Below are 16,729 nucleotides of genomic sequence, written 5' to 3'. Positions count from 1 at the left end.
AAGATGCGATTCAACGTCACATACACAGCTATCATAATCACAGGACTTGGCTCATATTAGGTGAGTTTCGCACGACATTGCGTGAAGCCGAATTTCTGAACACTACAATTCATCGTGTGACTGTGTGAGCCAACAGTCATAAAGAGAGCTACATAAAGCATCTTTGTAGCGTAGCGCAATGGATGGCGTAGTAACCTGATGTGTAGAGGGTCGTAGGTTCGAATGTCATTAAACAAAGCCAATTATTTTATTACTAAATCTAATCAAAATAGTTTGATTATTATTTTTATTCAATTAGTTGATTTACATGATTTTTTAAATTTATTATTCTTTGCTACAACATTTTCATCATCGTACTGACTTCTTTATTTCTTAGCCGTCCGGAGTGGCCGAGCAGTTCTAGGCACTTCAGTCTGGAACCGCGCGACCGGTACGGTCGCAGGTTCGAATCCTGCCTCGGGCATGGATGTGTGTGATGTGCTTAGGTTAGTTAGGTTTAAGTAGTTCTAAGTTCTACGGGACTGATGTCCTCAGAAGTTAAGTCCCATAGTGCTCAGAGCCATTTGAACCATTGTTCTTTATTTCCTCTTAGTTCTCTTCGTATCATTCGGCTTTCGTTTGGGATCTGTCTGTGTCGCCTATCGTCTGCAACGACGTGCCACCGAGGACTGCCCATCGGTTGGTAACGCAGCAGCTGGTGTAGCCAGTATGAGGATTGTTTCAGACAACCGATGACAGTGAGAAATTACAGCTGGCTTTTAGTGCTGAAACAATTGTTTTCTGTCATGAGTGTGCTCGCAGTAGTTACCTGTATTCGCCGTCAATAAATAGATCATGATTTTAGTTCTGCCGCAGGCTAATGAGCGCCGTTTTGTTGGATCAGCGCACATCACGAGGCTGTGGTTAGCTTAGGGCTACAATATGCGTCGTCTGCCGCAGTTCAGTCACAGCTCACTTAAACTCAGCCATCGCCAGAGCACCTCGCATCGTCGAACGTACCTCGCGCCTGCCACTTCCAACATCGCTCCGCGTTACACATTAACAGCATTTGTAAAGTGACCAGCTGTCTTTGTGTGTCGCCTATAACCGAGCGGAAACCGGCGGCCGATGTGGCAGCACTGTAGCGGCAAGTGACAGACGTCAACTATCAAGTAAGTTTAATCGGATTATAGAAATAAGAATAACTTTCACAAAGATTTAAAGTCACTTATGTTGATTCGGAAAGGTGCTCACTATTCAGCAACACATATTTTCAATAACTTGCCATCAGCCGTAAAAAGTATAACTATGGTAATAATAAAGTTCACTTTGAGCAGAATCTGAAGGATTTATTGGTGGCCAACTCCTTCTAAGTGATTGATGAATTTCTTAGTAGAATGGATTGATGCGTGTATATTTTTAATAATATCGCAAAATGTGAATATTGTGTACACTCTGGCTTCAGTAAAAATTTTTTTGCACCAATGCAAATTTTGTATTAAGTGTCATAAAATGGTTTTTTTTATGATGTGTGGCTGCAAAAGGCTATGAATTATCATACGAACCTAAGTGTATTGAACACCCAATATATTTCGTGACAAGTTTTATATCTTTTTAAATGTAAATATGCTTAAGCTTTTGTTTTTGTGACCGATTCCACATCCACAAGGGCCACTTTATTTGGGATCTGTGGAAAGTACATTAGCATATCTGTTCTTATTTTATAAATATTTATTGTGTATTCTCTCTTTCTGACATGTTCCACATCCCTGACGATCACCTCACTATGGATCAATGGGAAGAAAAGTACATCTAATATAATCTCTAAACTCGGCTAGAGAAGTTTTCTTAGTTACCATACACTGCAGATCGCCCCCAAGTCAGGAATATATATTGGTTTTTGTCCCTGTGTAAAGAGAAAATGTGGCATAGTTATTCCTCTTGTAAGAGTAAATCGGAAGACTCATGCATCTGCTGCCGATCCGTTAAAGGAAACTCCGTATTACTTAACATAGTTAGGTTTACGCGGTGGATAGTCCTAAATATTTAATTATCACCTCGAAAAAGTCAAGCTGCGACTGCAAAATGTGGCGGTGGTGTTAGTCCTTCTCTGTCTACGGTATTCACCTTTCAGCCTGACACCTTTTTTTCCTAACGATAGGTCACTCGGCACTCGGCGGAGACCTCGACTGTACAAGTTTGCGTTTTGGCTTCTTAGGAAACGTTCCACATCGAAAATCATCTCGTCGTCGTTCATGAACTGTCTGCCACGTAATGGTTTAGCATTCGAGGAAGAGAGAGAAGTCACCGTGTGCCATGTCAGGAGAGTACGGGGACTGAGGCAAAGTTTGACAACCCAAAGAGGCAGCATATATATATATATATATATATATATATATATATATATATATATATATATATATATATACCGAAAGAAAAAACCGTGCGCAGCATCGCACTTCGCATCACGATATTTCATTTGTACGACGCGGAGACGGTTTACCCATTACGAACATAACACAGGTCTACAAAATTATACGTGCATTTTTAGCTTCTCGTGGCGTAATGAACAATCAATTAAATTTCGGGCAGGCAGCTGCGCAAATATTCTTAGACTCTTATTCAGGCGCGTATCGTCTGGCCATCATCAGAGTGAGTCGCTGCTCACTCTGAGGGTGGCCGAATGATACGTGGATGAAATATCAGTTGAAGAAGTAGTATTTGCGCGGCTGCATGTCCGAAATTTTCTAGATTCTATAAATTTATAGTTTGTAATGTTTTAATCAATTTAGAAGATTCTAACCTTTTTTGATATGCTAAGTTCACAAATAAAGGTTTCTTGAAATTACTGCAACCAGTCGCCTTTTGTTTTGTTCTTCAATTCTTTTATTATTCCGTTACCGGTTTTGAACCACCTAGCGATTCATCATCAGATGGTACACATTTGTTAACTGTCTGCAGCAGTGTGGGAGTCGCGTACAGTGATTAATATCCTTTGGTTGGATGTTGGTGTAGACATTATTGTGGAAAACATAAAGAGTTGGTGTTAGGATAGAGAGTCTCGTTCTTCAGCTCTTGTAATACAGATTGGCGTCAGTAAGCGTGTATCTGTTTCTTTATTGCAAAATAACATGAAGTAATATGGGAAAACTGATATGTGAAGAAAGAAGACTATCTGTCCTAAAACCAACTCTTTGACGATACTCTTTGATATACTTACGTGGAACGTGTTACCTGTGGCCAAGTGTGTAAAGTGCAGTACAATTAACATCACTGGCAAACATTTATTATGTTTTCCGGAATACTGTTTCCACCAACATCCTACCAACGGATACTAATCACTATACACGGCTCCTACGCTGCTGCATACAATTAATAAATATGTACCATCTGATGATGAATCGCTAGGCTGTTTGAAACTGGTAATGGAATAATAAAGAAATTGAAGAACAAAACAAAAGGCGACTGGTAGCAGCAATTTCGAAAAACCTTTATTCATCACAGTCGCAGCGTTCCTCATCCAGTGGATAAAAGTTGCGAGTTCAGGAGTGCTAATGGTTTTTCTCTTATCACATAAAGTAATGATGAAGGTCCAGAAAAATACTACAGAGCACAGTGCTTTGCTTAATGCTTCATGTTTGTAATACGTTGCTACCATTTCGACTTGCGTCTCAAGTTCGACAACGTTATCGCGTATCACTTTCTTACCCGGTAAGGACCAGAACAGATGTAAAAGAATACGTTACAGAGATACCTACACCTCTTCGAGCATCTCCTTTACCTCAAAAGTACCTTGTCCCCGACAGCAAATTTTTTGTTGTTGTGGTCTTCAGACCAGTGACTGGTTTGATGCAGCTCTTCATACTACTCTATCCTCTGCAAGTCTCTTCATCTCCGAGTAACTACTGCAACCTACAACCTTCTGAATCTGCTTAGTGTATTAATCTATTGGTCTCCCTCTACGATTTTACCTTCTACGCTTCCCTCCAATACTAAACTGGTGATCCCTTGGTGCCTCAGAACGTGTCCTACCAACCGATCCCTACTTCTAGTCAAGTTGTGCCACAAATTCCTCTTCTCCCCAATTCTATTCAGTACCTCCTCATTCCTTATGTGCCTCTACCAGTTTTTCCATCCGTCTGTAAAGAATTCGCGTTAGTATTTTTCAACCATGACTTATTAAACTGATAGTTCAATTATTTTCACACCTGTCAACACTTGATTTCTTTGGGATTGGAATTATTACATTCTTCTTGAAGTCTGAGGGTATTTCGCCTGTCTCATACATCTTGCTCAGCAAACGCAAGAGTTTTCAGTGCTCTGTCAAATTCTTCACGCAGTATCATATCTCCTATTTCATCCTCATCTACATCCTCTTCCATTACCATAATATTGCCCCCAAGTACATCGCTCCTGTATAGGCCCTCTATATACTCCTTCCGCCTTTCTGCTTTCCCTTCTTTGCTTGGGACTGGTTTTCCATCTGAGCTCTTGGTATTCTTCAGGTGGTTCTCTTTACTCCAAAGGTCTCTTTAATTTTCCTGTAGGCAGTATCTACCTTACCCCTAGTGATATATGCTTCTACATCCTTACAGTTGCCCTCTAGCCACCCCTTCTTAGCCATTTTATATTTCCTGTCGATATCATTTTTGAGACGTTTGTATTCCTTTTCGCCTGCTTCATTTACTGCCTTTTTATATTTTCTGCTTTCATCAATTAATCCAATATCTCTTCTGTTACCCAAGGATTTCTAAAAGTCCTCGTCTTTTCACATACTTGATCCTCTGCTTCCCTCACTATTTCGTCTCTCAAAGCTACCCATTCTTCTTCTATTGTATTTCTTTCGCCTGTTATTGTCAATCGTTCCCTAATGCTCGCTCTGAAACTGTCTACAACCTCTGGTTCTTTCTGTTTAGCAAGGCCCCATCTTTTTAAATATAACTGTCCAAATTAATTTTCCCAATCAGAATTTATCATAGTGTCTCACTATCTTTTAACTTGTATGCACTGAAGCTGTTGGACCAATAGACACACTCGTTCTCTGTGCACACACTCATTAATGCTTTCCTTATCTCCCAAAAACATCGTAACATAAAGAGAAAATCCATATATGCGAGAAACACCGTTCTCTACTATATCGTCAATCTGTACATTTCCCAGCACTAGTGATTTGCAATACCTTATAGTCCAATCTTTCCTCACATAGATTAACCACGAAGACACAACAATATTAATCATATCATAGCTCAGAAGTCCACACAACCCAGAACTGTACAACTTACTTCAATGCGCAGACATACTACAGGTATAACTAAACAAGATATGAACAGAAATAGGTTCCCAGAAACAGGGAATAAAGAAGAAAAACGTACAGAAATCATTGCGTGACAACTTAAAAATTACACAACGCTTACCTATGGGAATACTGAAGGAAGTTTCATCCTCTCCGGGTTAACCACACACATAGTTTTATACGTTATCTCTTCCATTCCTGACGTAAAATAAAACCTGTACTGAGAGTCAACACTTCATACTATTAAGCAAGACATAGCTATCAAGTAATACATTGTTTCCTTAACCGATATAATTATTTACCCACACATCTTGAGGTCGAGAGGAGAGACACCACCACTAAAGAGATACAAAATTCCTACGTTTCTTTTAATGGTAAAACACAAGAGTAGGGGTCTGTAAATTTCAGTCTCAGAAAAGAAAGAAGAAAAAGAAACTCAGTTAGTTTCATTTCCCCAGGCATAATACAAAAGGTAAAATAATCCTTCTCGTTCCACTACTTCCTAACCAATCCTTTACCGATCAGATTTTATAATCACCTCTGTGTCGGTTATTCAGAATCTTATTTAAGTGAAATATCAATGTCAAGCTATAGCTCTTATGACCTGCCAAATTAGTCCCTCGCAAATTTCCACTCAGTAACAGGATCCCCCCATGAACCATGGACCTTGCCGTTGGTGGGGAGGCTTGCGTGCCTCAGCGATACAGATAGCCGTACCGTAGGTACAACCACAACGGAGGGGTATCTGTTGAGAGGCCAGACAAACGTGTGGTTCCTGAAGAGGGGCGGCAGCCTTTTCAGTAGTTGCAAGGGCAACAGTCTGGATGATTGACTGATCTGGCCTTGTAACAATAACCAAAACGGCCTTGCTGTGCTGGTACTGCGAACGGCTGAAAGCAAGGGGAAACTACGGCCGTAATTTTTCCCGAGGGCATGCAGCTTTACTGTATCATTAAATGATGATGGCGTCCTCTTGGGTAAAATATTCCGGAGGTAAAATAGTCCCCCATTCGGATCTCCGGGCGGGGACTACTCTAGAGGATGTCGTTATCAGGAGAAAGAAAACTGGCATTCTACGGATCGGAGCGTAGAATGTCAGATCCCTTAATCGGGTAGGTAGCTTAGAAAATTTAAATAGGGAAATGGATAGGTTAAAGTTAGATATAGTGGGAATTAGTGAAGTTCGGTGGCAGGAGGAACAAGACTTCTGGTCAGGTGACTACAGGGTTATCAACACAAACTGAAATAGGGGTAATGCAGGAGTAGGTTTAATAATGAATAGGAAAATAGGAAGACGGGTAAGCTACTACAAACAGCATAGTGAACGCATTATTGTGGCCAAGATAGATACGAAGCCCACACCTACTACAGTAGTACAAGTTTATATGCCAACTAGCTCTGCAGATGACGAAGTAATTGAAGAAATGTATGATGAAATAAAAGAAATTATTCAGATAGTGAAGGGAGACGAAAATTTAATAGTCATGGGTGACTGGAATTCGAGTGTAGAAAAAGGGAGAGAAGGAAACGTGGTAGGTGAATATGGATTGGGGCTAAGAAATGAAAGAGGAAGCCGTCTGGTAGAATTTTGCACAGAGCACAACTTAATCATAGCTAACACTTGGTTTAAGAATCATGATAGAAGGTTGTATACATGGAAGAACCCTGGAGATACTAAAAGGTATCAGATAGATTATATAATGGTAAGACAGAGATTTAGGAACCAGGTTTTAAATTGTAAGACATTTCCAGGGGCAGATGTGGACTCTGACCACAATCTATTGGTTATGACCTGTAGATTAAAACTGAAGAAACTGCAAAAAGGTGGGAATTTAAGGAGATGGGACCTGGATAAACTGAAAGAACCAGAGGTTGTAGAGTGTTTCAGGGAGAGCATAAGGGAACAATTGACAGGAATGGGGGAAAGAAATACAGTAGAAGAGGAATGGGTAGCTTTGAGGGATGAAGTAGTGAAGGCAGCAGAGGATCAAATAGGTAAAAAGACGAGGGCTAGTAGAAATCCTTGGGTAAGAAATATTGAATTTAATTGATGAAAGGAGAAAATGTAAAAATGCAGTAAATGAAGCAGGCAAAAAGGAATACAAACGTCTCAAAAATGAGATCGACAGGAAGTGCAAAATGGCTAAGCAGGGATGGCTAGAGGACAAATGTAAGGATGTAGAGGCTTTTCTCACTAGGGGTAAGATAGATACTGCCTACAGGAAAATTAAAGAGACCTTTGGAGATAAGAGAACCACTTGTATGAAATCAAGAGCTCAGATGGAAACCCAGTTCTAAGCAAAGAAGGGAACGCAGAAAGGTGGAAGGAGTATATAGAGGGTCTATACAAGCGCGATGTACTTGAGGACAATATTATGGAAATGGAAGAGGATGTAGATGAAGATGAAATGGGAGATACGATACTGCGTGAAGAGTTTGACAGAGCACTGAAAGACCTGAGTCGAAACAAGGCCCCCGGAGTAGACAACATTCCATTGTAACTACTGACGGCCTTGGGAGAGCCAGTCCTGACAAAACTCTACCATCTGGTGAGCAAGACGTATGAAACAGGTGAAATACCCTCAGACTTCAAGAAGAATATAATAATTCCAATCCCAAAGAAAGCAGGTGTTGACAGATGTGAAAATTACCGGACAGTCAGTTTAATAAGCCACAGCTGCAAAATACTAACACGAATTCTTTACAGACGAATGGAAAAACTAGTAGAAGCCGGCCTCGGGGAAGATCAGTTTGGATTCCGTAGAAATACTGGAACACGTGAGGCAATACTGACCTTACGACTTACCTTAGAAGAAAGATTAAGGAAAGGCAAACCTACGTTTCTAGCATTTGTAGACTTAGAGAAAGCTTTTGACAATGTTGACTGGAATACTCTCTTTCAAATTCTAAAGGTGGCAGGGGTAAAATACAGGGAGCGAAAGACTATTTACAATTTGTACAGAAAGCAGATGGCAGTTATAAGAGTCGAGGGACATGAAAGATAAGCAGCGGTTGGGAAGGGATTAAGACAGGGTTGTAGCCTCTCCCCGATGTTATTCAATCTGTATATTGAGCAAGCAGTAAAGGAAACAAAAGAAAAATTCGGAGTAGGTATTAAAATCCATGGAGAAGAAATAAAAACTTTGAGGTTCGCCGATGACATTGTAATTCTGTCAGAGACAGCAAAGGACTTGGAAGAGCAGTTGAACGGAATGGATGGTGTCTTGAAGGGAGGATATAACATGAACATCAACAAAAGCAAAACGAGGATAATGGAATGTAGTCGAATTAAGTCGGGTGATGTTGAGGGTATTAGATTAGGAAATGAGACACTTAAAGTAGTAAAGGAGTTTTGCTATTTGGGGAGCAAAATAACCGATGATGGTCGAAGTAGAGAGGATATAAAATGTAGACTGGCAATGGCAAGGAAAGCGTTTCTGAAGAAGAGAAATTTGTTAACATCGAATATAGATTTAAGTGTCAGGAAGTCATTTCTGAAAGTATTTGTATGGAGTGTAGCCATGTATGGAAGTGAAACATGGACGGTAAATAGTTTGGACAAGAAGAGAATAGAAGCTTTCGAAATGTGGTGCTACAGAAGAATGCTGAAGATTAGATGGGTAGATCACATAACTAATGAGGAGGTACTGAATAGGATTGGGGAGAAGAGAAGTTTGTGGCACAACTTGACCAGAAGAAGGGATCGGTTGGTAGGACATGTTCTGAGGCATCAAGGGATCACCAATTTAGTATTGGAGGGCATCGTGGAGGGTAAAAATCGTAGGGGGAGACCAAGAGATGAATACACTAAGCAGATTCAGAAGGATGTAGGTTGCAGGAGGTACTGGGAGATGAAGAAGCTTGCACAGGATAGAGTAGCATGGAGAGCTGCATCAAACCAGTCTCAGGACTGAAGACCATAACTAATAACTAACAGGATCCGACTCATAATGTAGTCAGAAATGAATAGGAGGGATATTTCCATCAATAAATCAGCGGTGCTTATTTGCTCATAATAATCAACTATACATACTCAACCTGCTGAGGGAATGATTCCATGAGTCATACTCTACAACAGTCCTCCCTACAAAACTACTTACACACAATATCTTCAACATTTCTCCACGATCTTGGCTGCAGTACCTTCGATACCGGCTATAGTTTCCACATATCGCTTCTGCCTCTGTCCATAAACTTCAGCATACATTAATCTTCCTCAGGCCACTCACCAACTTGAACCACTGACCACAAGAGAAGGCGCCCCCTGAACCAATCTCTAATTGCGGCGAAAACTGCCGAACACCATTACATCGTACAAACTTCATCACAGCATGAACACAATGAATCAATCCACAGAATTTTCACAAGTGAATACTTACACAATTTACAATACGGTCACAACACAATTGCCTCTTTCTTCTCGAAACGATCTAACAATACTATCACAGCCTAGGATAACAGTATTGTCGTTCCTTTCTCTTGTAACTTTCCTTGTTCATAAACTGTAGCTTTAAAATTTTTCGTACATTACTGCGGGCAACTACTCTATTTACAGAATAAAAATCTAACTATAAATACCTGTTACGTCTAACATACAAACAGTAAAGAATAACCAGTTACCACTAAGCTGTACGCAAGAAGTCGTCGTCAGCTTCTGAGCCCCGAACGTTAGTTTTGCTTCAGTACCACGAGCATCCAATTGAATCCATTAATTATCTCGATAAGCAATTGTTCGGGATCTTCTACACCAAAACTCGCCTCCTCCTGGCACCAAGATTTTCTCTTGTCACTTTCACTCCAGAACCTCTCCTCATATTCGAATCCTTACGAGAACCTACGCATCGTATCAAGAGTTGATATCGCTCAGTCGGATCATTCTGCCAGCTAAAATTGGCCGTTCCACCGATCGTTGTGAATCTGTTGAGTGGAAACAAATCTGTCCTACCTGTCACTACCGATGCTCCAGTCCTCTATCACCTCAAAGGCAGTCAACATTCACCTTGCCGACGATACATTTCTCCCAACGAGAGACCAGATCTTTTTATGTGAAAACCCTTAAAGCTTTTTAAATACACGTTATTAACATTCTGTATCTTTATTCCTCATGCCTAACTACGTATTTCTCAATGTAGTCACCTTGGCGACGAACACACTTCTCCCAACGAGAGACCAGTTTGTTGACACCGTCACTGTAGAATGCTTGACTTCGTTGACGGAGCCACGATCTCATCTCTGCTTGAGCCGCTTCATCGCTGCCAAATAGAAGTCCTCGAAGTTGTTCTTCAATTTTTGGAAACAGATGAAAATCGGATGGGCCAGGTCGAGACTTGTGTAGAGTGATCGATGACGGTGAACCCAGGGCGTCGGATAGTTGCAGATGTCGCAGCTCTCGTGTGTGGTCTGACATTGCCATGCTGAAGAACAACGTGCTCCACGTGAGGAGGAAGTCTTCGAATTCGAAACTCTATTACACACGCTGTTTCTCACGCACCAACATACGTTACACACAGCACGATACAACCTACAATTCGGAGCCGTCTAGCGGCAGAGAGCTGCAAATATGTAAACACGAAGAATCAAGATGTAGAACGTCAATAACGTTTGTTTTATTTAAAAATCTTTAAGAGTTTACACGTAAACAATTCGGAGGCATTGCTGTTCATTTCGCCCTCGTATAATATGTTTTACATATGTCATTCCTTGTCTGCCCTTACATTTTTTTTCCACTTACTGATGTTTCCAGCGCTAACTTAAGTCGTGGATGAAGTAGCATATGTCTCACTAACTTGCGGTTACTTCTGGAAAGAGTCAGCCTCGGACACATCTTCCCACTCCTGTTCTCTGTTCGGTCTCTAAATTTTATAACTCCAGGAAGTTTCCGTAACTTATAATTCATTTCGATATCACTGTTTAACACCAGTAGAGTGCTTTTGAAATCATGGCTAATTTTACTTCCCAGATAGGACAACTCTTACTTGTTGTACTAGTGGGTCATCCTCACTTTTGATACGAATCCACTCAGTGCTCCCCTTTCTGCTTCTCAGCATCACCTTCGTCTCTGCATTGTTTATTCTTAACCTATACTCTCCGTTAAACATATCCTCTTGTGTTGTTCAGTGCCGTCCCGCTGGGTTATATCGTCGTTCGAAAATTCATTTTACTTTCCACAGTACTTCATCGGTATATAAGTTAAGTAAAGTTATACCTTCCTTAAAATAAACTAGTATTTATTAATGTTCCACTACTATTATTGCAACTTCGTGTTTTTAGATCTAGTTACTCGGCTGTCTCTGTAGCTTATCTCCATTAGCCCACGTTTCATTGCCAAAGGCTAGTTTTTTTCTTTATTCTTTCTTCCATTAGTAACTTCATTGCCACAAATGATCCTCTGGTATCTTTACCTTTTCGGAACCCAAACCGATCTTCATGGAGTAGGTAATTCCCATTATTTTATTTTAGTTTTTTTGTATAGTATCTCAGCCATTCGTTTACAAGGGATAAATGTTGAACTTTATCCCACTCGTGCCTTTTCCGGTCGTCTGACTGTTAAACCATTCTGGAAAACTAGGGTAAAACTCTTTTTACATGCAATTTTAACACAATATCGGGAGTAGGTAATTCCCATTATTTTATTTTAGTTTTTTTGTATAGTATCTCAGCCATTCGTTTACAAGGGATAAATGTTGAACTTTATTCCACTCGTGCCTTTTCCGGTCGTCTGTCTGTTAAACCATTCTGGAAAACTAGGGTAAAACTCTTTTTACATGCAATTTTAACACAATATCAGATAATTTCCCATACATCCCGTCGACTTTCGTAATCTACACAAATATTTCAATTCATGCTGACGCATCTGAGATTAGATCATTTAGTGTTCTACTAAACTCACTTGTCAGTTCGGATTACAGGATCGCTGATTTCTTATCCATCAACTTTTCTCGTCCTTACGCGCTATTCTCCGCTGAACAAGATACGAAGTACTCTTGCTGTCTGTGTGTTCCGTTTTCCCAGTTAGAAGAGATATTTAATCACTACCTCGAAAGTTAATAGTTTTAGATCTTACTTCCCCAAAGTTAAATATAATATTCCTGTACGCCACATCGACTGTTCCTATAATCGTCTCTTTCTCAATTTCTTCGCACATTGCTCTCATTCAGCCTGACTTAGCCTGTGTGTACTTCTTGTTAAGTTAATTCCTGAGCAATTTACAATGCTAGCTTCTTACTTCATACTTATGTTACTTCACGTCCTTATTTCATCATTAAGTCGAGTATTTCTTGAATTATCCATAGCTTTTACGTATTTAGCCTGGCAAGATTAGGGCCATTAATACCGCTCTTGGATGTAATCAGGCGTTTTACATATTTAGCTTCTTTACGATAAGTAGTATTCAATATCATAAAACATTTAGTAATTACTGTATTGTAGAAATAGAAAAAAAACACAGTTTACATTCGTTCACGCGTGCAAAAATAGAGACAAGTTACGGGGACATCGTTTTGAACTCTGAGGGCTAGCAACAATGGACATGAGAGGACGGATGGAAAAGAGGAAGAGAGAAATTTGATAAAACACGATATCATGAAGATCTACATCTATATCTATACCCTGCAAACCACCGCGAGGTGCATGGCACAGGGTACGTCCCGTTTTACCAATTATTAGGGTTTCTTCTCGTTCCATTCACATATAGAGCGCGGAAAGAATGATTGTTTGAATGCCTCGGTGCTTGCAGTAATTATTGTAATTTTATCCTCACGATCCCTATGTGAGTGATATGTAGGTGACTGAAGTACATTCCCAGAGTCATCATTTAAGGCCGGTTCTTGAAACTTTATTAATAGACTTTCTGGGGATAGTTTACGTCTAGCTTGAAGAGTGTGCGAGTTCACCTCCTTCAGTATCTCTGTAACACTCTCCCACAGATTAAACAGACCTATGACCATTCGTGCTGCCCTTCTCTGTATATTTTCAATATCCGGCACACTTGAGAAATATTTTAGGATAGGTCGCACGAGTGATTTATAAGCAATCTCCTTTGTAGACTGATTGCGTATTTTACCAATAAAACGAAGTCTACCACCTGATTTACCCACGACTGATCCTATGAGATCAATTAATTTCACATTCCTTGAAAGTGTTACACCGAGGTATTTGTATGAGTTGGCTGATTCCAACAGTTACTCACTGGTATTATAGTCATAGGATATTACGTTTTTTTCCGTTTTGTGAAGTGAACAATTTTACATTTCTGAACATTGAGAGCAAGTTGCTAATCTCTCCACCATTTTGAAATCTTATCAAGATCTGACCGCATATTTATGCACCTTCTTTCAGATAGTACTTCATTATAGCCAACTGCATCACCTGCAGAAAGGGGAAAAGAAAGTGACGTGGCTGACTGAAAAACGAAAATAGCAGGTAGAATAAATTGGAGAAGAGCGGTGCATTTGCTTTACTGTTTGACAGAGAGAAAAACTGGCCAAATGCGTTAATTAAGCCCTTATGGGTGTGATGGAAGGAGGTGTTTCAGGGTTTTCTTAAAAGCACCAAGATATTCAGCTGTGTGCAGAATACGGGATGGATTCTTCTAGCGACGGATGACAGCAACAGAGAAGGAATGTGTTCGTTGTACGTGTGGAAACAACTGTGGTACTAGGTAAGTGAGACATTGCGGTTCGACTGTGACGAGAGAACCGGTACTTAATCTCTGATTCGAGGTGCTGGGATTCACGTGCACTCAGCAGCCGATGATGTAGATACAGCGTGTGGCAGTCACGTAACTCGTCTGACCTTAACCAGCCTAACTAGCCGAATGATGCACTGACATGGTCGTATAGACGGATGTTGCAGATGTTAACGGACACAGGCATTCATGGTTAGTTCCAAGAGTCTAGTGCTCTCACTACTCGCTCAGTGTTGGATCACGTCGCAGTAGTGGAGGTTCGGTAGAACGAGTGATTACACAAGTTTACGTTTGACATCCTGTGTGGGTATATTCCGAAGCTCTTTAAGGGCATAGAGCCGAACGGCAGCCTTTCTGCACGTAACGACGGTACTTTCTGCCCACTTGACAAGCTCATCCAGAGTTATAGCTCTTCATTGTTTTTTGTGTCTTTGCTTTCTCTATTCTTATGGTGTCTTGTTACACTTTAATTATTTCCATGTTTGCAATATTCTACCCGCCATCTACTGAACTACTGTTCACCACCATTTTACTTAAGCCATTTGTCTCTGTCTCGGAGTATTTGCAGTTTACATGCTGTAGTAAGTTTTCAACATTCCTCCTCAATATTCGTTCTTTCTTTGATATCCTCTTGAAAGTAGTCTATCTCCAATCACTATTAGGTTATAATTTGACACTGCCCACACCTGGGAATGTTTTAGAGCCCATTACTTGATTTGCACTCTTTTTGTATAAGGGGGATGAAATGCAAAGCGAAATTAAGGTTGAAGAGGAGCAGTATGTGCCGGAGGATGGAAAGGGATTCACCATCTTGGAAGCAGAAGTAGAAAAGACGCCGAAGGAGATTAAGAATAGGAAGGCATATGGAATTGATGATTTGCCAGCAAAACTGTTGAAGAGTCTGGGAAACAAGGCAAGAAAAGAAATAGTCTACCTCTGTAACGAGATAAATGACAAAGGGGAATGGCCTGAGGACTCCCTTACAACATTTATGATACCAATAGAGAAAAAGAGAGACACTAAAAAATGTAAAGAGCACCGGACCATGAGTCTAATTTCTCATGCAGCTTAAGTCTTGCTGAGAGTGTTGCATAGAAGGCTATATGGCAAGCTAGACAGAGGGATTGCAGAGGAGCAGTTCGGATTTAGAAGAGGAAAAGGAACAAGAGATGCTATTGGCCTGTTAAGAACTATAGGGGAAAGATATATGGAAAAAGGTAGAGAAATCTTTGCTGTTTTTATAGAGTTAGAAAAGGGTTTTGACAGAGTTCAGAGGAACAAGCTGATGGATATTTTGAAGAGGAAAGGAGGAGACTGGAAAGAGAGACGACTGATACAGACTCTGTATTTACACCAGAAAGTAAGGATACGGATTGGAAATGAATTGTCAGAAGGAAGCAGCTTTGGACGTGGTGTTAGACAAGGTTGTTGCCTTTCCCAAGTGTTGTTTAACGCGTACCATGAAGAGATTATTGCGAAAGGCCTTTATTTATTGTATTTCATATTTATTTCATATTTATTTGCCTGTAGACAACTGTTGTGTTGTATAGGCATCGTCAGATGGTTATACAAATGATTATACATAAGGTCAGTAGTTACATAGTTATACAGATTGTGGTACAAATGATTACACAAAAGTTAACGTATGGTATATGATTATACAAAAGGTCAGTATCGTTGTATGACATAAATTACAGTTTCTTTTATCGCAATCACATTTATAATAATAGAGAATCATATTTTTCCATTATGTAGGAATTCACTTATGCTGTAGAATGCTTTCTCTTTCAACCATGTCTCTACCACCATTTTAAATCTATTCTCATGCAATTCCCTCGTTCCATGTGATGTATTGTTGTAAAATGTTTTGCCAGCATGTAAAAAATTATTTTGGATTTTACTCAAACGTTTCCAAGGAATGTCTAATAAGTTCCTATTTCTGGTTTCATATGAGTGCCCATCTGACCTGCTTTCATACATGTGGGCATTCTCTTTGGCATACATAAGGGCTTTAAGTATGTATAGACTGGGAACTGTAAGAATTTTGTGCTCAATGAAGTACTGTCTGCAAGAAGTTAAATTGCTCACACCAAAAATACATCTAATGGCTTTCTTCTGCCAGAGGAAAACATCTTTTGCCCCAGTAGAATTTCCCCAAAGAAGTATTCCATAATGCAGATGAGTATGAAAAAAGTCATGGTATGCCATAAGTATGCACTCCTTACTGACACAGTCCTTCAGTTTCCTAAGGAGATATAGAACTCTTGCCAACTTACTGCACAGCTTTTCTGTGTGGGTATTCCAGCACAATTTGGTATCAAGATAAATGCCTAGTACTTTTACTGAATGTCTGAGTTCATTAGGTCCATCATTAATATCTCTAAGGGAAAAGAGGATGCATTCAATTTTATTTTTATTTAATGACAGCCTATTTCCATGGAACCAGTGAGCTGCCTTTTCCATCATGGATTTGTTCAATTGTTTGACAACATTCACATCATTATGTGACGTGATAAAAGTTGTGTTGTCGGCATACATTACAAATTTATATGGTAATGTGTTGGGCGGGTCATTCACATACACAATGAACAAGAAAGGTCCCAGTACCGATCCTTGTGGGACTCCATATTTTACCTTGAGAGGGTCAGATTTGTTGTTTGAATTTATATAGACCATTTGGTTTCTGTTTGTCAAATATGATTTCAGCAGTTATAGTTCTGTTTCAGTTATTCCATATTTTTCTAGTTTCTTAATTAAAATGCTATGTGAGA

The sequence above is a fragment of the Schistocerca nitens genome, chromosome 6 (genome assembly GCF_023898315.1).
Source record: "Schistocerca nitens isolate TAMUIC-IGC-003100 chromosome 6, iqSchNite1.1, whole genome shotgun sequence".
NCBI lineage: Eukaryota > Metazoa > Arthropoda > Insecta > Orthoptera > Acrididae > Schistocerca > Schistocerca nitens.
The sequence above is the reverse complement of the archived record's forward strand: the minus strand, read 5'-3'. Positions refer to the sequence as shown.